Source organism: Schistocerca cancellata, chromosome 1 (assembly GCF_023864275.1).
Source record: "Schistocerca cancellata isolate TAMUIC-IGC-003103 chromosome 1, iqSchCanc2.1, whole genome shotgun sequence".
In the NCBI taxonomy this organism is placed as follows: domain Eukaryota; kingdom Metazoa; phylum Arthropoda; class Insecta; order Orthoptera; family Acrididae; genus Schistocerca; species Schistocerca cancellata.
In genome coordinates, this window is record NC_064626.1 from 124,896,022 (window position 1) to 124,917,663 (window position 21,642).

Consider the following 21,642-nt stretch of genomic DNA (forward strand, 5'->3'; position numbering starts at 1 on the left):
TGCCCCCATTAAATCCTACGGTCATGATGAGGGAGTGCGATGAGACCACAGTCAGTTTGATGCATACGAAGTTTGCGTAGGGTGCTCGTGTACACACTCCACTATTTGCACTGTATCATTTCTGGGATTTTGTGACCATCTGGCTGGTGGTCTTGGCTCGGAAGCAGTTTGATTCCAGTCCATGTTGGTGTTGGGCAGATTATTATTTTGCGGGGAGTTTTCAGCCACCAGTTACCTGTGCTCTGTCTGGACAACCACTGTTCTGCATTTGATCTGTTGCGACCATTATGATAAACAGGGTTAAATGTATTATTTTTATTTCGACTTTGAAATCCACTACTGTTATGCGGCTGTTGATTCTCGTTTGTAGTTTGCTGCGCATCTTGCTTGAGCGGGGCCGCATCATTATTAGCAGTGCCGTTCCGACCATTGTTCTTATGGTTGCAAGACTGCACTGCTAGTGCACCACTATTGCCATTTGCGTGGCATGCGTCATCATGGATTAAAACAAGCGCATGTACGACCAATAAAAATCCTTCTATGTCATCTTCCGGGGCATGAAGTAATTTTTCACAGATATCCACCGGTTATTTACCTTTTAATGTCCTGATCACATCTTTCAATGCGATGGGGTTGTTCCAGTACCTAGTTTTGTTAATATACTGCTCGAAGTACTTTCAAAGCGTTCCTTGTTTAGGGTGGTACTTTTTGGGATTAAATACCTATTGTCTCATTTTGGCTTGCACATGTGGTGACCAATACTTGGCCAAAAACACCTGCTCGAACTGTTCATACATTTTACAATGTTCAGCAAAGGCCGTAGCCCACAGTGTGGATTCTCTTTGCATGCGCGCTGCAGTGAATTGTATTTCCTGCCTGTCATTCCATGACATAGGCAGCAGCCCCCCAGAAACCTCTGATAAAAACTATGGCGTGTGGGAATTTCTTCTCCGGTATAAAAATCTGAAACTGATGGTGTTTCAACAGCCCTTCTTCTAGCAACACCGTAGATAAAACATTCGCTGGCCCCACAGATTCAAGTGGAGAATTACCATACAGACTGTAATGTCCAGTATGTTGCAGTGACATATTATTCTGTGTTATCCCCACCGGATTATTTTGCAGAAATGGTGGAAGTGAATCTGGCACGCGTGGCAACTCTTGCATCTGACAAATCTCGTTTTTTAAATCATTCACTTGTTGCTACCTCCCAGGCAACCCATTTAAAATATTTTAAATGTGGTCAAGTTGATGCTGCAACGATTTGCCAGATGTTCCTGGTTGAGGCAGTACCTCTGCACCAACAGCTTGTACTGCGGAGCGTATTTCTGTCTCAGTTTTTTGAATTATGCCTTTATTGCATTCTGTTACCCATTCACCAGATTCCCTATTTAATGTTTCACCTTGAGCGTCGAGGTTTTTTCACTTGCACGGTTGTCTGCGTATCTTTTAAGTCCTTCACATCGCCAGACAACCACTTAACTTGATCCAGGATCTCATGTTATGCTTCAGTTAAGCTCAAGATTTCAATTCGGATTTGCGCTAGGTTTGCATCCAGTTGATTGTTCAGATCGGTGACTACTGTATCATCAAATTTCCCATGAATGTTTTTAGATAAGCCTTGAAATTTTGCCTCTAATGCAGTGCTTTGCTCACTAAAACTTTCTTGAATATTTTTAGTCAGATCTCCAAATTTTGCATTAGACTCTGTCCTTTGTTCATTAAAGCTTTCTCGGATATTTTTAGTCAAATTTTCAAATTTTGCATCAGACACAGTGCATCGCATTTACCTTGTAAATCAGTACGTTGTCCATTAAAGCTTTCTTGTAACTCAATGCGTTGTTCATTGAATTTCTCATCCAGCTTTTCTAACATGTTGGAAGAGATGTTATTGAACATATCTGTTAAACTTAGAAAGAATCTCCAAACAATGCAATCGACTGTGTCACTTGTGCTGTTACTTCACTTGTTCCAATTGCATGTCTTCAGATTCCAATAAATTTGGGGCATTTGTGCTTCCGGTTCCCAAAACATCAATTTCGGAACCCATTCCCGCCATTATCGCATCGGCAGCAGTACTGTCATCCAGATGCGATTGTCTGTGTATCTCGTCACTGGTATTCATAGTGGAAAATTTTTCGTATTTCCGCATTGACTAATAGTAACAGTAAAATATGGTAACACTGACTTTGAATGATAATAAAATGAAGCTGGACAACGTACTGAGGTTTTAACACTATGTGCAGGTGCAATATAATTATTAAGCAAGGACAAGATGGCAGCATGAAGGGCTAAGCAAAACATTAGAAAGATGAGTGTACCATCTTGTGACAGCACAGAACAATGACAGACATGTTTGACAAACTTTTAACAATGGAAGCCAACATTAAAATATAAGTTAACACCAATGATGTAGTTAACAAAAAAATGCCAAAATATGAGTTACTGAACACGCATTTAAAGTTGCCAAATATGTACAACAGAGTGAGAATAATGATACCGCTTACCTTTTTACAGATGTGCAGCACAGCGTCGTAGTTTCGTAAGTCCAGGATTGTACAATAGTTCCTCTTTCACTGGCCATTCGATCAATTTACCATCAATGTCCCATTACTTTCAGATACAGCAGTTCTCCGTAACAGGTTGGCCGATGTAAGATAGACCATGAAATATAGAACAAAATATATATAAATACAACAGTAATGATGTCTGGCCCACTGTTGGGCCCCAGAATGACACAGTTACTAGCCTCAAAGGGGAATCAAAAATGTAAATTAGCATTTAAAATTAATGAAGAAGGAGGGAAGTGACATTAGATAGTGGTTGTGCGCGTTTCCTCGGCCGCAATACAGATGGCACAGAGTGATGAAACTGCAACACTCCGCGCCGAGTTTGGTGTGAAGCAGCTATTATAAATTAAAATGAAAAACATGCACCATCAATAATTTGAATGAAGCTAGGCTTGTGTCTGACTGGTGTAGGTCGCACAAAGACGTCACTATTAGTGGACAGTGGGGCGAATCATTTTTTGCATCACTCGCGTGGAAACTGCAGCAAGATGCAAATGAAATGATCGGCGCACCGATCTCAGGGACATGGTGTGATATACATGGTTTGGAATTAATAACTGAACACGAGAAGTGTTCAGCCATAATATGTCCACTAACAATGGGTCGTCAGTACCTCTTTTCCAAGCATGATCCTCTGAAAAATGTAAATCATCAAATATTAATAACAAAGTGAGATGGAGGGTAGAAATTTAGAACTGAAATGCATTGTAAGGTTAATCTTGACTATAAGCACTTAAGGAACATTTTAACACAGATTCATACAGAGAGTCATGACAATGCGTCAATACCTAATCAGAGAAGGAACAGAACCGAACAAAAACCAGCAGACAGTAGACAAAAGAATTTGATATAAAAAAGACTAATTAAATTAAACAGAAGTTGTACAGCACCAGATACATCGATAAGTACACAAAGATGAAACTATAAGACTGGATGTATTGTTGAATCTTAGACCCTGTCAATGTCGGAAACAATTTTAAAAGCAAAGTTAATACTAATAATTAAAAAGTATTTGTCCCATATCCTCCAATGCATGTGTTTTGTCAGTGTACTCAAGTGTGGTTGGAAGCATGTTTCTGTTGTGTAGAGACTTTGTTTGTGAGCGTTCGCTTCCCCCTTCATGTTTGGAAATCTTATTTATTGATTCTTCATGTAATTTCATATTTTGTGTTTTTAATTTCGTATTGTGTAAATACTGTGTAAGTGAGTTGTGTAGTATGAATGTATTGTATTGTTGTGTCTGTGTTGAGTTGAGATATTTGAAGTGTGTTTGTTGAATAATATTAATGTTGTATTTCGTAGACATATTTCTTCATGTGCGATGGCCTTCTCTCTGGATTCTTCATGTTATTTATCTGAGTAGTGTGAAAAACGAGTGTAATTGGGTTTATAGTTTCATGTGTTAACTGATGAAAAGTTGTGTTCTGATCTGTTTGTGTGAGTGGGTTTGTTGTATAGAATATATAGTGTTTTGTAGAGTTATAGTTCTTCATGAGACAAAATCTTCTTTCTGCATTCTTCATGTGGTGTTAATGTAAGTGGTTTGATATGTGGAGGGTAAGTGTTGAATAGGTGTTGTATTGCAGTTATCTGTAGAGAAATATATGGGTATGTATGGAGGATATGTGGTATAGCTGGTTCTGCCATTTTTACATCGTACATAGATTTCTCTATGTATCTGGTGACATAGAGTTGGATTTATTCTGTGATTGAACTTTCTCGATAATTAACAGCTTGCACATTTGTTTCTGGAAACATGGTAACAATGTATTTTCTCTACATAGAGAGTTTTTGTCACACTTGTATACTGACATAATTGGAATTCAGATGTTTAGGCTTATTAGGTATTTTTCCCATTTTCATTTGTACACTAATATGCCATAATTGTATACATCATAAAAGGTAATCTGTTTCAATACCAAGGTGTCCGATACTTTAATCCATCCATGACCTTAGCATATAATGAGCTGTATTAGTCATGTTTTATTAGTAATATCTTTTCATCTGGGTCAGTTATTACTTCATTAATCGCAGTATGCTACTGCATTTGTCAGTTACACTCTAGATAAGTTTATGTTCGCTGAATGAGAGAACACTCAGTGGTAGGTGTCATCACCTAATATGTATCAATTTATGATGCAGCTAATGCCTTTGTAGGTCTCAGTGACAGTCACATATCCTCCATTGCATGTTTTGTGTCAGTGTACTGAAGTGTGATTGGATGCTTGTTTGTGTTGTATAGAGACTTTGCTTGTGAAAGTTCATCTTCTCTCTTCATGTTTGGAAATCTTCTTTCTTGATTCTTCATGTAATTTCATTTCCCGGTGTTTTGGAGGCATCTTTCTTCATGTGCGGTTCTCTTCTCTCATGATTCTTCATGTCATTTGTCTGAGTATTGTGTAAAATGAGTGTAATTGGGTTTATAGTTTCATATGCAGAGTGATGTAATATTGTGTTCTGATCTATTTGTGTGAGTGGAATTGTTGTATAGGGTATATGGTGTATTGTAGAGACATATTTCATCATGAGACAAAATCTTCTTTCTGCATTCTTCATGTAGTGTTAATGTAATTGGTTTGATATCTGGCATGTGAGTGATGAACAGGTGTTGTACGACAGTTATCTCTAGAGAAATATACGAGTATGTATGGAGTATATGTGGTATAGATGATTCTGCCTTTTTTACATCGTATATAGATTTCTGTATGTATCTGGAGACATAGAGTTGGAATAATTCTGTGATTGAACTTTCTCGATAATTAACAGGTTGCACATTTGTTTCTGGCAACATGGTAACAATGTATTTTCTCCACATACAGAGTTTTCTGTCACACTTGTATACTGACGTAATAGGAATTCATATGTTTACGTTTATTAGATATTTTTCCCATTTTCATTTGTATACTAATATATGCCATAATTGTATACATCATAAATGGTAATACGTTTCAATACCGAGGTGTCCGATACTTTAATCCTTCCATGGGTATAGCATATAATGAGCTATATTAGTCATGTTTTAGTAGTAATATCTTTACATCTGGTTCAGTTATTACTTTATTAATCACAGTATGCAACTGCATTTGTCAGATACTCTCTAGATAAGTTCATGTTTGCTGAATGAGAGAACAGTCAGTGGTAGGTATCATCACCTAATATGTATCAATTTTACGATGCAGCTAATGGCTTTGTAGGTCACAGTGACCGTCACAAATCCTCCATTGCATGTTTTGTGTCAGTGTACTGAAGTGCGTTTGGATGCTTGTTTGTGTTGTATAGAGTCTTTGCTTGTGAAAGTTCACCTTCTCTCTTCATGTTTGGAAATCTTCTTTCTTGATTCTTCATGTAATTTCATTTTCGGTGTTTTTAATTTTGTAATGTATAAATACTGTGTTATTATGTCTGTGTCCAGTTGAGGCATTTGAAGTTTGTTTGATGATTAGTATTAATGTTGTATGTTGGATGCATATTGCTTCATGTGCGGCTCTCTTCTCTCTTGATTCTTCTAGTCATTTGTGTGATTAGTGTGTAAAATGAGTGTAATTGGGTTTATATTTTCATATGTAGAGTGATGTAAACTTGTGTTCTGATCTGCTTGTGTGAGTGGAATTGTTGTGTAGAGTATATAGTGTTTTGTAGAGACCTATTTCTTCATGTGACAAAATCTTCTCTCTGCATTCTTCATGTAGTGTTAATGTAAGTGGTTTGATATGTGGTGTGTGAGTGTTGAACAAGTGTGGTATTACAGTTATCTGTAGATATATATATGGGTATGTATGGAGGATATGTGGTATAGCTGGTTCTGCCATTGTTACATCATACATAGAGTTCTCTATGTATCTGGTGACATAGAGTTGGATTTATTCTGTGATTGAACTTTCTCGTTAATTAACAGCTTGCACATTTGTTTCTGGAAACATGGTAACAATGTATTTTCTCCACATAGAGAGTTTTCTGTCACACTTGTAAACTGACATAATAGGAATTCATATGTTTATGTTTATTAGGTATTTTTTCCCGTTTTCATTTGTATACTAATATATGCCATAATTGTATACATCATAAATGGTAATCCGTTTCAATACCGAGGTGTCCGATACTTTAATCCATCCATGGGCATAGCATATAAGAGCTATATTAGTCATGTTTTTTTAGTAATATCTTTTCATCTGGTTCAGTTATTACTTATTAATCGCAGTATGCAACTGCATTTGTCAGATACGCTCTAGATAAGTTCATGTTCGCTCATTTAGAGAACTGTCAGTGATAGGTGTCATCACCTAATATGTATCAATTTAACAATGCAGCTAATGGCTTTGTAGGTCTCAGTGACCGTCACGTATCCTCCATGCCATGTTTGGTGTCAGTGTGCTGAAGTGTGTTTGGGTGCTTGTTTGTATTGTATATAGTCATTGCTTGTGAAAGTTCACCTTCTCTCTTCATCTTTGGAAACCTTCTTTCTTGATGCATCATGTAATTTCATTTTTGGTGTTTTAATTTTGTAATGTGTAAATACTGTGTTGTGTCTGTATCCAGTTGCAAAATTTGAAGTGTGTTTGATGATTAGTATTAATGTAGTATTTCGGAGCCATATTTCTTCACCTGTGGTTCTCTTCTCTCTTGATTCGTCATGAGATTTGTTTGAGTATTGTGTAAAATGAGTGTAATTGGGTTTATAGTTACATATGTAGAGTGATGTAAACTTGTGTTCTGATCTGTTTGTGTGAGTGGAATTGTTGTGTAGAGTATACAGCGTTTTGTAGAGACATATTTCTTCATGAGACAAAATCTTCTTTCTGCATTCTTCATGTAGTGTTAATGTAAGTGGTTTGATATGTGGTGTGTGAGTGTTGAACAGGTGTTCTATTACAGTTATCTGTAGAGAAATATATCAGTATGTATGGAGGATATGTGGTATAGCTGGTTCTGCGATTTTTACATCATACATAGAGTTTTCTATGTATCTGGTGACATAGAGTTGGATTTATTCTGTGAGTGAACTTTCTCGATAATTAACAGCTTGCACATTTGTTTCTGGCAACATGGTAACAATGTATTTTCTCCACATAGAGAGTTTTTTGTCACACTTGTAAACTGACATAAAGGGAATTCATATGTTTACGTTTATTAGGTATTTTTCCCATTTTCATTTGTATCCTAATATACGCCATAATTGTATACATCGTAAATGGTAATCCGTTTCAATACCGAGGTGTCCGATACTTCAATCCATCCATGAACATAGCATATAATGAGCTATATTAGTCATGTTTTATTAGTAATATCTTTTCATTTGGTTCAGTTATTACTTTACTAATTACAGTATGCTACTGCATTTGTCAGATACTCTCTGGATAAGTTCATGTTCGCTCATTTAGAGAACAGTCAGTGGTAGGTGTCATCACCTAATATGTATCAATTTTACGATGCAGCTAATGGCTTTGTAGGTCTTAGTGACCATCACATATCCTCCATTACATGTTTTGTGTCAGTGTACTGATGTGTGTTTAAATGCTTGTTTGTGTTGTATACAGTCTTTGCTTGTGAAAGCTCATCTTCTCTCTTCATGTTTGGAAATCTTCTTTCTTGATTCTTCATGTAATTTCATTTTTGGTGTTTTTAATTTTGTAATGTGTAAATACTGTGTTGTTGTTTCTGTGTCCAGTTGCGAAATTTGAAGTGTGTTTGATGATTAGTATTAATGTTGTATTTTGGAGGCATATTTCTTCATGTGCGGTTCTCTTCTCTCTTGATTCTTCTAGTCATTTGTGTGAGTAGTGTGTAAAATGAGTGTAATTGGATTTATAGTTTCATATGTAGAGTGATGTAAAGTTGTGTTCTGATCTGTTTGTGTGAGTAGAATTGTTGTATAGAGTATATAGTGTTTTGTAGAGACATATTTCTTCATGAGACAAAATCTTCTTTTTGCATTCTTCATGTAGTGTTAATGTAATTGGTTAGATATGTGGGGTGTGAGTGTTGAACAGGTGTTGTATTACAGTTATCTGTAGAGAAATATACGAGTATGTATGGAGGATATGTGGTATAGATGGTTCTGCCATTTTTACATCATACATTGAGTTCTCTATGTATCTGGTGACGTCGAGTTCGACATATTCTGTGATTGAATTTTCTCGAGAATTAACAGCTTGCACATTTGTTTCTGGACACATGGTAACAATGTATTTTCTCCACATAGAGAGTTTTTTGTCACACTTGTATACTGACATAAAAGGAATTCAGATGTTGTGTTTATTAGGAATTTTTCCCATTTTCATTTGTATACTAATATATGCCCGAATTGGAAACATCGTAAATGCTTATCCATTTCAATACCGAGGTGTCCGATACTTTAATCCATCCATGAACTTAGCATATAATGAGCTATATTACTCATGTTTTATTAGTAATATCTTTTTCATCTGGTTCAGATATTTACTTTATTAATTGCAGAATGCAATTGCATATGTCAGTTACTCTCTAGATAAATTCATGTTCGCTCATTTAGAGAACAGTCAGTGGTAGGTATCATCACCGAATATGTATCAATTTTACGATGCAGCTAATGGCTTTGTAGGTCTCAGTGACCGTCACATATCCTCCATTGCTTGTTTTGTGTCAGTGCACTGAAGTGCGTTTGGATGCTTGTTTGTGTTGTATAGAGTTTTTGCTTGTGAAAGTTCATCTTCTCTCTTCATGTTTGGAAATCTTCTATCTTGATTCTTCATGTAATTTCATATTTGGTGTTTTTAATTTTGTAATGTGTAAATTCTGTGTTGTTGTGTCTGTGTCCAGTTGAGAAATTTGAAGTGTGTTTGATGATTAGTATTAATGTTGTATTGTGGAGGCATATTTCTTCATGTGCGGTTCTCTTCTCTCTTGATTCTTCTAGTCATTTGTGTGAGTAGTGTGTGAAATGAGTGTAATTGGATTTATAGTTTCATATGTAGAGTGATGTAAAGTTGTGTTCTGATCTGTTTGTGTGAGTAGTATTGTTGTATAGAGTATATAGTGTTTCGTAGAGACATTTTTCTTCATGAGACAAAATTTTCTTTCTGCATTCTTCATGTAGTGTTAATGTAAGTGGTTTGATATGTGGTGTGTGAGTGTAGAACAGGTGTTGTATTACAGTTATCTGTAGAGAGATATACGAGTATGTATGGAGGATATATGGTATACCTGGTTCTGCCATTTTTACATCGTACATAGAGTTCTCTATGTATCTGGTGACATAGAGTTGGATTTATTCTGTGATTGAACCTTCTCGATAATTAACAGCTTGCACATTTGTTTCTGGCAACATGGTAACAATGTATTTTCTCCACATAGAGAGTTTTTTGTCACACTTGTAAACTGACATAAAGGGAATTCATATGTTTACGTTTATTAGGTATTTTTCCCATTTTCATTTGTATCCTAATATATGCCATAATTGTATACATCATAAATGGTAATCCGTTTCAATGCCGAGGTGTCCGATAGTTCAATCCATCCATGAACATAGCATATAATGAGCTATATTAGTCATGTTTTATTAGTAATATCTTTTCATCTGGTTTAGTTATTACTTTATTAATCGCAGTATGCTACTGCATTTGTCAGATACTCTACTGATAAGTTCATGTTCGCTCATTTAGAGAACAGTCAGTGGTAGGTGTCATCACCTAATATGTATGAATTTTATGATGCAACTAATGGCTTTGTAGGTCTCAGTGACCGTCACATATTCTCCATTGCGTGTTTTGTGTCAGTGCACTGAAGTGCGTTTTGATGCTTGTTTGTGTTGTATAGAGTCTTTGCTTTTGAAAGTTCGTCTTCTCTCTTCATGTTTGGAAATCTTCTTTCTTGATTCTTCATGTAATTTCATTTTTGGTGTTTTTAATTTTGTAATGTAGAAATACTGTGTTGTTGTGTCTGTGTCCAGATGAGGAATTTGAAGTGTGTTTGATGATTAGAATTAATGTTGTATTTTGGAGGCATCGTTTTTCATGTGCGGTACTCTTCTCTCTTGATTCTTCATGTCATTTGTCTGAGTATTGTGTAAAATGAGTGTAATTGGGTTTATAGTTTCATATGTAGAGTGATGTAAAATAGTGTTCTGATCGGTTTGTGTGAGTAGAATTGTTGTATAGAGTATATAGTGTTTTATAGAGACTAATTTCTTCATGAGACAAAATCTTCTTTCTGCATTCTTCATGTAGTGTTAATGTCATTGGTTAGATATGTCTGGTGTGAGTGTTGAACAGGTGTTGTATTACAGTTATCTGTAGAGAAATATACGAGTATGTATGGAGGATATGTGGTATAGATGGTTCTGCCATTTTTACATCATACATTGAGTTCTCTATGTATCTGGTGACGTCGAGTTGGACTTATTCTGTGATTGAACTTTCTCTAGAATTAACAGCTTGCACATGTGTTTCTGGACACATGGTAACAATGTATTTTCTCCACATAGAGGGTTTTCTGTCACACTTGTATACTGACATAAAAGGAATTCAGATGTTTAGGTTTATTAGGTATTTTTCCCATTTTCATTTGTATACTAATATATGCCCGAATTGGAAACATCATAAATCCTAATCCGTATCAATACCGAGGTGTCCGATACTTTAATCCATCCATGAACTTAGCATATAATGAGGTATATTACTCATGTTTTATTAATAATATCTTTTTCATCTGATTCAGATATTTACTTTATTAATTGCAGTATGCAATTGCATATGTCAGTTACTCTCTGGACAATCCATGTTCGCTCATTTAGAGAACAGTCAGTGGTAGGGTTCATCACTTAATATGTATCAATTGTACGATGCAGCTAATAAGCTTTGTAGGTCTCAGTGACCGTCACATATCCTCCATTGCGTGTTTTGTGTCAGTGCACTGAAGTGCGTTTTGATGCTTGTTTGTGTTGTATAGGGTTTTTGCTTGTGAAAGTTCATCTTCTCTCTTCATGTTTGGAAATCTTCTTTCTTGATTCTTCATGTAATTTCATTTTTGGTGTTTTTAATTTTGTAATGTGTAAATTCTGTGTTGTTGTGTCTGTGTCCAGTAGAGAAATTTGAAGTGTGTTTGATGATTAGTATTAATGTAGTATTTCGGAGCCATATTTCTTCACCTGTGGTTCTCTTCTCTCTTGATTCGTCATGTGATTTGTCTGAGTAGTGTGTAAGATGAGTGTAATTGGGTTTATAGTTACATATGTAGAGTGATGTAAACTTGTATTCTGATCTGTTTGTGTGAGTGGAATTGTTGTGTAGAGTATATAGTGTTTTGTAGAGACATATTTCTTCATGAGACAAAATCTTCTTTCTGCATTCTTCATGTAGTGTTAATGCAAGTGGTTTGATATGTGGTGTGTGAGTGTTGAACAGGTGTTGTATTACAGTTATCTGTAGAGAAATATACGAGTATGTATGGAGGATATATGGTATAGCTGGTTCTGCCGTTTTTATATCGTACATAGAGTTCTCTATGTATCTGGTGACATAGAGTTGGATTTATTCTGTGATTGAACTTTCTCGATAATTAACAGCTTGCACATTTGTTTCTGGCAACATGGTAACAATGTATTTTCTCCACATAGAGAGTTTTTTGTCGCACTTGTAAACTGACATAAAGGGAATTCCTATGTTTACGTTTATTAGGTATTTTTCCCATTTTCATTTGTATCCTAATATATGCCAGAATTGTAAACATCATAAATGCTAATCTATTTCAATACCGAGGTGTCCGATACTTTAATCCATCCATGAACTTAGCAAATAATGAGCTGTATTAGTCATGTTTTATTAGTAATATCTTTTCATCTGGTTCAGTTATTACTTTATTAATCACAGTATGCTACTGCATTTGTCAGTTACACTATAGATAAGTTCATGTTCGCTGAATGAGAGAACAGTCAGTGGTAGGTGTCATCACCTAATATGTATGAATTTTATGATGCAGCTAATGGCTTTGTAGGTCTCAGTGACCGTCACATATCCTCCATTGCATGTTTTGTGTCATGGTACTGAAGTATGTTTGGATACTTGTTTGTGTTGTATACAGTGTTTGCTTGTGAAAGCTCATCTTCTCTCTTCATGTTTGGAAATCTTCTTTCTTTATTCTTCTTGTAATTTCATTTTTGGTAATTTTAATTTTGTAATGTGTAAATAATGTGTTGTTGTGTCTGTCTCCAGTTGCGAAATTTGAAATGTGTTTGATGATTAGTATTAATGTTGTATTGTGGAGGCATATTTCTTCATGTGCGGTTCTCTTCTCTCTTGATTCTTCTAGTCATTTGTGTGAGTAGTGTGTGAAATGAGTGTAATTGGATTTATAGTTTCATATGTAGAGTGATGTAAAGTTGTGTTCTGATCTGTTTGTGTGAGTAGTATTGTTGTATAGAGTATATAGTGTTTTGTAGAGACATATTTCTTCATGAGACAAAATCTTCTTTCTGCATTCTTCATGTAGTGTTAATGTAATTGGTTAGATATGTGGGGTGTGAGTGTTGAACAGGTGTTGTATTACAGTTATCTGTAGAGAGATATACGAGTATGTGTGGAGGATATGTGGTATAGATGGTTCTGCCATTTTTACATCATACATTGAGTTCTCTATGTATCTGGTGACGTTGAGTTGGACTTACTCTGTGATTGAACTTTCTCGAGAATTAACAGCTTGCACATGTGTTTCTGGACATATGGTAACAATGTATTTTCTCCACATAGATGGTTTTCTGTCACACTTGTATACTGACATAAAAGGAATTCAGATGTTTAGGTTTATTAGGTATTTTTCCCATTTTCATTTGTATACTAATATATGCCAGAATTGGAAACATCATAAATTCTAATCCGTTTCAATACCGAGGTGTCTGATACTTTAATCCATCCATGAACTTAGCATATAATGAGCTATATTACTCATGTTTTATTAGTAATATCTTTTTCATCTGGTTCAGATATTTACTTTATAGTTGCAGTATGCAAATGCACATGTCAGTTACTCTCTAGATAAATTAATGTTCACTCATTTAGAGATCAGTCAGTGGTAGGTATCATCACCTAATATGTATCAATTTTTACGATGCAGCTAATGGCTTTGTAGGTCTCAGTGACCATCACATATCCTCCATTGCATGTTTTGTCTCAGTGCACTGAAGTGCATTTGGATGCTTGTTTGTGTTGTATAGAGTTTATGCTTGTGAAAGTTCATCTTCTCTCTTCATGTTTGGAAATCTTCTTTCTTGATTCTTCATGTAATTTCATTTTTGGTGTTTTTAATTTTGTAATGTGTAAATACTGTGTTGTTGTGTCTGTGTCCAGTTGAGAAATTTGAAGTGTGTTTGATGATTAGTATTAATGTAGTATTTCGGAGCCATATTTCTTCACCTGTGGTTCTCTTCTCTCTTGATTCGTCATGTGATTTGTCTGAGTATTGTGTAAAATGCGTGTAATTGGGTTTATAGTTACATATGTAGAGTGATGTAAACTTGTGTTCTGATCTGTTTTTGTGAGTGGAATTGTTGTGTAGAGTATATAGTGTTTTGTGGAGACATATTTCTTCATGAGACAAAATTTTCTTTCTGCATTCTTCATGTAGTGTTAATGTAAGTGGTTTGATATGTGGTGTGTGAGTGTTGAACAGGTGTTGTATTACAGTTATCTGTAGAGAGATTTACGAGTATGTATGGAGGATATATGGTATAGCTGGTTCTGCCATTTTTACATCGTACATAGAGTTCTCTATGTATCTGGTGACATAGAGTTGGATTTATTCTGTGATTGAACCTTCTCGATAATTAACAGCTTGCACATTTGTTTCTGGCAACATGGTAACAATGTATTTTCTCCACATAGAGAGTTTTTTGTCACACTTGTAAACTGACATAAAGGGAATTCATATGTTTACGTTTATTAGGTATTTTTCCCATTTTCATTTGTATCCTAATATATGCCATAATTGTATACATCATAAATGGTAATCCGTTTCAATGCCGAGGTGTCCGATAGTTCAATCCATCCATGAACATAGCATATAATGAGCTATATTAGTCATGTTTTATTAGTAATATCTTTTCATTTGGTTTAGTTATTACTTTATTAATCGCAGTATGCTACTGCATTTGTCAGATTCTCTACTGATAAGTTCATGTTCGCTCATTTAGAGAACAGTCAGTGGTAGGTGTCATCACCTAATATGTATGAATTTTATGATGCAGCTAATGGCTTTGTAGGTCTCAGTGACCGTCACATATCCTCCATTACATGTTTTGTGTCAGAGTACTGAAGTGTGTTTGGATGCTTGTTTGTGTTGTATAGAGTCTTTGCTTTTGAAAGTTCATCTTCTCTCTTCATGTTTGGAAATCTTCTTTCTTGATTCTTCATGTAATTTCATTTTTGGTGTTTTTAATTTTGTAATGTAGAAATACTGTGTTGTTGTGTCTGTGTCCAGATGAGGAATTTGAAGTGTGTTTGATGATTAGAATTAATGTTGTATTTTGGAGGCATCGTTTTTCATGTGCGGTACTCTTCTCTCTTGATTCTTCGTGTCATTTGTCTGAGTATTGTGTAAAATGAGTGTAATTGGGTTTATAGTTTCATATGTAGAGTGATGTAAAATTGTGTTCTGATCTGTTTGTGTGAGTAGAATTGTTGTATAGGGTATATAGTGTTTTGTAGAGACATATTTCTTCATGAGACAAAATCTTCTTTCTGCATTCTTCATGTAGTGTTAATGTAATTGGTTAGATATGTGGGGTGTGAGTGTTGAACAGGTGTTGTATTACAGTTATCTGCAGAGAAATATACGAGTATGTATGGAGGATATGTGGTATAGATGGTTCTGCCATTTTCACATCATACATTGAGTTCTCTATGTATCTGGAGACGTCGAGTTGGACTTATTCTGCGATTGAACTTTCTCGAGAATTAACAGCTTGCACATGTGTTTCTGGACACATGGTAACAATGTATTTTCTCCACATAGAGGGTTTCTGTCACACTTGTATACTGACATAAAAGGAATTCAGATGTTTAGGATTATTAGGTATTTTTCCCATTTTCATTTGTATACTAATATATGCCCGAATTGGAAACATCATAAATCCTAATCCGTATCAATACCGAGGTGTCCGATACTTTAATCCATCCATGAACTTAGCATATAATGAGGTATATTACTCATGTTTTATTAATAATATCTTTTTCATCTGATTCAGATATTTACTTTATTAATTGCAGTATGCGATTGCATATGTCAGTTACTCTCTGGATAATTCATGTTCGATCATTTAGAGAACAGTCAGTGGTAGGGTTCATCACCTAATATGTATCAATTTTACGATGCAGCTAATGGCTTTGTAGGTCTCAGTGACCGTCACATATCCTCCATTGCGTGTTTTGTGTCAGTGCACTGAAGTGCGTTTTGATGCTTGTTTGTGTTGTATAGGGTTTTTGCTTGTGAAAGTTCATCTTCTCTCTTCATGTTTGGAAATCTTCTTTCTTGATTCTTCATGTAATTTCATTTTTGGTGTTTTTAATTTTGTAATGTGTAAATTCTGTGTTGTTGTGTCTGTGTCCAGTTGAGAAATTTGAAGTGTGTTTGATGATTAGTATTAATGTAGTATTTCGGAGCCATATTTCTTCACCTGTGGTTCTCTTCTCTCTTGATTCGTCATGTGATTTGTCTGAGTAGTGTGTAAGATGAGTGTAATTGGGTTTATAGTTACATATGTAGAGTGATGTAAACTTGTATTCTGATCTGTTTGTGTGAGTGGAATTGTTGTGTAGAGCATATAGTGTTTTGTAGAGACATATTTCTTCATGAGACAAAATCTTCTTTCTGCATTCTTCATGTAGTGTTAATGTAAGTGGTTTGATATGTGGTGTGTGAGTGTTGAACAGGTGTTGTATTACAGTTATCTGTAGAGAAATATACGAGTATGTATGGAGGATATATGGTATAGTTGGTTCTGCCATTTTTACATCGTACATAGAGTTCTCTATGTATCTGGTGACATAGAGTTGGATTTATTCTGTGATTGAACCTTCTCGATAATTAACAGCTTGCACATTTGTTTCTGGCAACATGGTAACAATGTATTTTCTCCACATAGAGAGTTTTTTGTCACACTTGTAAACTGACATAAAGGGAATTCATATGTTTACGTTTATTAGGTATTTTTCCCATTTTCATTTGTATCCTAATATATGCCAGAATTGTATACATCATAAAATGTAATCCGTTTCAATACTGAGGTGTCCGATACTTCAATCCATCCATGAACATAGCATATAATGAGCTATATTAGTCATGTTTTATTAGTAATATCTTTTCATCTGGTTCAGTTATTACTTTATTAATCGCAGTATGCTACTGCATTTGTCAGATTCTCTACTGATAAGTTCATGTTCGCTCATTTAGAGAACAGTCAGTGTTAGGTGTCATCACCTAATATGTATGAATTTTATGATGCAGCTAATGGCTTTGTAGGTCTCAGTGACCGTCACATATCCTCCATTGCATGTTTTGTGTCATAGTACTGAAGTGTGTTTGGATGCTTGTTTGTGTGGTATAGAGACTTTGCTTTTGAAAGTTCATCTTCTCTCTTCATGTTTGGAAATCTTCTTTCTTGATTCTTCATGTAATTTCATTTTTGGAGTTTTTAATTTTGTAATGTAGAAATACTGTGTTGTTGTTTCTGTATCCAGATCAGGAATTTGAAGTGTGTTTGATGATTAGAATTAATGTTGTATTTTGGAGGCATCGTTTTTCATGTGCGATTCTCTTCTCTCTTGTTTCTTCTAGTCATTTGTCTGAGTATTGTGTAAAATGAGTGTAACTGGGTTTATAGTTTCATATGTAGAGTGATGTAAAATTGTGTTCTGATCTGTTTGTGTGAGTGGAATTGTTGTATAGGGTATATGGTGTATTGTAGAGACATATTTCTTCATGAGACAAAATCTTCTTTCTGCATTCTTCATGTAGTGTTAATGTAAGTGGTTTGATATCTGTTATGTGAGTGTTGAACAGGTGTTGTACTACAGTTATCTGTAGAGAAATATACGAGTATGTATGGAGGATATGTGGTATAGATGATTCTGCCATTTTTACATCGTACATAGAGTTCTCTCTGTTTCTGGAGACATAGAGTTCTATTTATTCTGTGATTGAACTTTCTCGATAATTAACAGCTTGCAAATTTGATTCTGGAAACATGGTAACAATGTATTTTCTCCACATAGAGAGTTTTCTGTCACACTTGCATATTGACATAATAGGAATTCATATGTTTAGGTTAATTAGGTGTTTTTCTCATTTTTCATTTGTATACTAATATATGCCAGAATTGTAAACATCATAAATGCTAAATTATTTCAATACCGAGGTGTGCGATACTTTAATCCATCCATGAACTTAGCAAATAATGGGCTGTATTAGTCATGTTTATTAGTAATATCTTTTCATCTGATTCAGTTATTACTTTATTAATCACAGTATGCAACTGCATTTGTCAGATACTCTCTGGATTAGTTCATGTTCGCTCATTTAGAGAACAGTCTGTGGTAGGTGTAATCCCCTAATATGTAAGAATTTTACGATGCAGCTCATGGCTCTGTAGGTCTCAGTGACCGTCACATATCCTCCATTGCGTGTTTTGTGTCAGTGCACTGAAGTGCGTTTTGATGCTTGTTTGTGTTGTATAGGGTTTTTGCTTGTGAAAGTTCATCTTCTCTCTTCATGTTTGGAAATCTTCTTTCTTGATTCTTCATGTAATTTCATTTTTGGTGTTTTTAATTTTGTAATGTGTAAATTCTGTGTTGTTGTGTCTGTGTCCAGTTGAGAAATTTGAAGTGTGTTTGATGATTAGTATTAATGTAGTATTTCGGAGCCATATTTCTTCACCTGTGGTTCTCTTCTCTCCTGATTCGTCATGTGATTTGTCTGAGTATTGTGTAAAATGAGTGTCAGTTGCACTATAGATAAGTTCATGTTCGCTGAATGAGAGAACTGTCAGTGGTAGGTGTCATCACCTAATATGTATCAATTTTACGATGCAGCTAATGGCTTTGTAGGTCTTAGTGACCGTCACATATCCTCCATTGCATGTTTTGTGTCAGTGTACTGAAGTGTGTTTGGATGCTTGTTTGTGTTGTGTACAGTCTTTCCTTGTGAAAGCTCATCTTCTCTCTTCATGTTTGGAAATCTTCTTTCTTGATTCTTCATGTAATTTCATTATTGGTGTTTTTAATTTTGTAATGTGTAAATACTGTGTTGTTGTGTCTGTGTCCAGTTGCGAAATTTGAAGTTTGTTTGATGATTAGTATTAATGTTGTATTTTGGAGGCACATTTCTTCGTGTGTGGTTCTCTTTTCTCTTGATTCTTCTAGTCATTTGTGTGAGTAGTGTGTAAAATGAGTGTAATTGGATTTATAGTTTCATATGTAGAGTGATGTAAAGTTGTGTTCTGATCTGTTTTTGTGAGTAGAATTGTTGTACAGAGTGTATAGTGTTTTATAGAGACATATTTCTTCATGGGACAAAATCTTCTTTCTGCATTCTACATGTAGTGTTAATGTAATTGGTTAGGTATGTGGGGTGTGAGTGTTGAACAGGTGTTGTATTACAGTTATCTGTAGAGAAATATACGAGTATGTATGGAGGATATGTGGTATAGATGGTTCTGCCATTTTTACATCATACATTGAGTTCTCTATGTATCTGGTGACGTCGAGTTGGACTTATTCTGAGATTGAACTTTCTCGAGAATTAACAGCTTGCACATGTGTTTCTGTGACACATGGTAACAATGTAATTTCTCCACATAGAGGGTTTTCCGTCACACTTGTATACTGACATAAAAAGAATTCAGATGTTTAGGTTTATTAGGTATTTTTCCCATTTTCATTTGTATACTAATATATGCCCGAATTGGAAACATCAATAATCCTAATCCGTTTCAATACCGAGGTGTCCGATACTTTAATCCATCCATGAACTTAGCATATAATGAGCTATATTACTCATGTTTTATTAGTAATATCTTTTTATCTGATTCAGATATTTACTTTATTAATTGCAGTATGCAATTGCATATGTCAGTTACTCTCTAGATAAATTCATGTTCGCTCATTTAGAGAACAGTCAGTGGTAGGTATCGTCACATAATATGTATCAATTTTACGATGCAGCTAATGGCTTTGTAGGTCTCAGTGACCGTCACATATCCTCCATTGCATGTTTTTGTGTCAGAGTACTGAAGTGCATTGGGATGCTTGTTTGTGTTGTATACAGTGTTTGCTTGTGAAAGCTCATCTTCTCTCTTCATGTTTGGAAATCTTCTTTCTTGATTCTTCATGTAATTTCATTTTTGGTGTTTTTAATTTTGTAATGTGTAAATACTGTGTTGTTGTGTCTGTGTCCAGTTGAGAAATTTGAAGTGTGTTTGATGATTAGTATTAATGTAGTATTTCGGAGCCATATTTCTTCACCTGTGGTTCTCTTCTCTCTTGATTCGTCATGTGATTTGTCTGAGTATTGTGTAAAATGTGTGTAATTGGGTTTATAGTTACATATGTAGAGTGATGTAAACTTGTGTTCTGCTCTGTTTGTGTGAGTGAAATTGTTGTGAAGAGTATATAGTGTTTTGTGGAGACATATTTCTTCATGAGACAAAATCTTCTTTCTGCATTCTTCATGTAGTGTTAATGTAAGTGGTTTGATATGTGGTGTGTGAGTGTTGAACAGGTGTTGTATTACAGTTATCTGTAGAGAAATATACGAGTATGTATGGAGGATATGTGGTATAGCTGATTCTGCCATTTTTAAATCGTACATAGAGTTCTATATGTATATGGTGACATAGAGTTGGATTTATTCTGTGATTGAACTTTCTCGATAATTACAGCTTGCACATTTGTTTCTGGCAAAATGGTAACAATGTATTTTCTCCACATAGAGAGTTTTTTGCCACACTTGTAAACTGACATAAAGGGAATTCATATGTTTACGTTTATTAGGTATTTTTCCCATTTTCATTTGTATCCTAATATACGCCATAATTGTATACATCATAAATGGTAATCTGTTTCAATACCGAGGTGTCCGATACTTCAATCCATCCATGAACATAGCATATAATGAGCTATATTAGTCACGTTTTATTAGTAATATCTTTTCATCTGGGTCAGTTATTACTTTATTAATCGCAGTATGCTACTGCATTTGTGAGATACTCTCTGGATTAGTTCATGTTCGCTCATTTAGAGAACAGTCTGTGGTAGGTGTAATCCCCTAATATGTATGAATTTTACGATGCAGCTCATGGCTCTGTAGGTCTCAGTGACCGTCACATATCCTCCATTGCGTGTTTTGTGTCAGTGCACTGAAGTGCGTTTTGATGCTTGTTTGTGTTGTATAGGGTTTTTGCTTGTGAAAGTTCATCTTCTCTCTTCATGTTTGGAAATCTTCTTTCTTGATTCTTCATGTAATTTCATTTTTGGTGTTTTTAATTTTGTAATGTGTAAATTCTGTGTTGTTGTGTCTGTGTCCAGTTGAGAAATTTGAAGTGTGTTTGATGATTAGTATTAATGTAGTATTTCGGAGCCATATTTCTTCACCTGTGGTTCTCTTCTCTCCTGATTCGTCATGTGATTTGTCTGAGTATTGTGTAAAATGAGTGTACTTGGGTTTATAGTTACATATGTAGAGTGATGTAAACTTGTGTTTTGATCTGTTTGTGTGAGTGGAATTGTTGTGTAGAGTATATAATGTTTTGTAGAGACATATTTCTTCATGAGACAAAATCTTCTTTCTGCATTCTTCATGTAGTGTTAATGTAAGTGGTTTGATATGTGGTGTGTGACAGTTGAACAGGTGTTGTATTACAGTTATCTGTAGAGAAATATACGAGTATGTATGGAGGATATGTGGTATACTTGGTTCTGCCATTTTTACATCGTACATAGAGTTCTCTATGTATCTGGTGACATAGAGTTGGATTTATTCTGTGATTGAACCTTCTCGATAATTAACAGCTTGCACATTTGTTTCTGGCAACATGGTAACAATGTATTTTCTC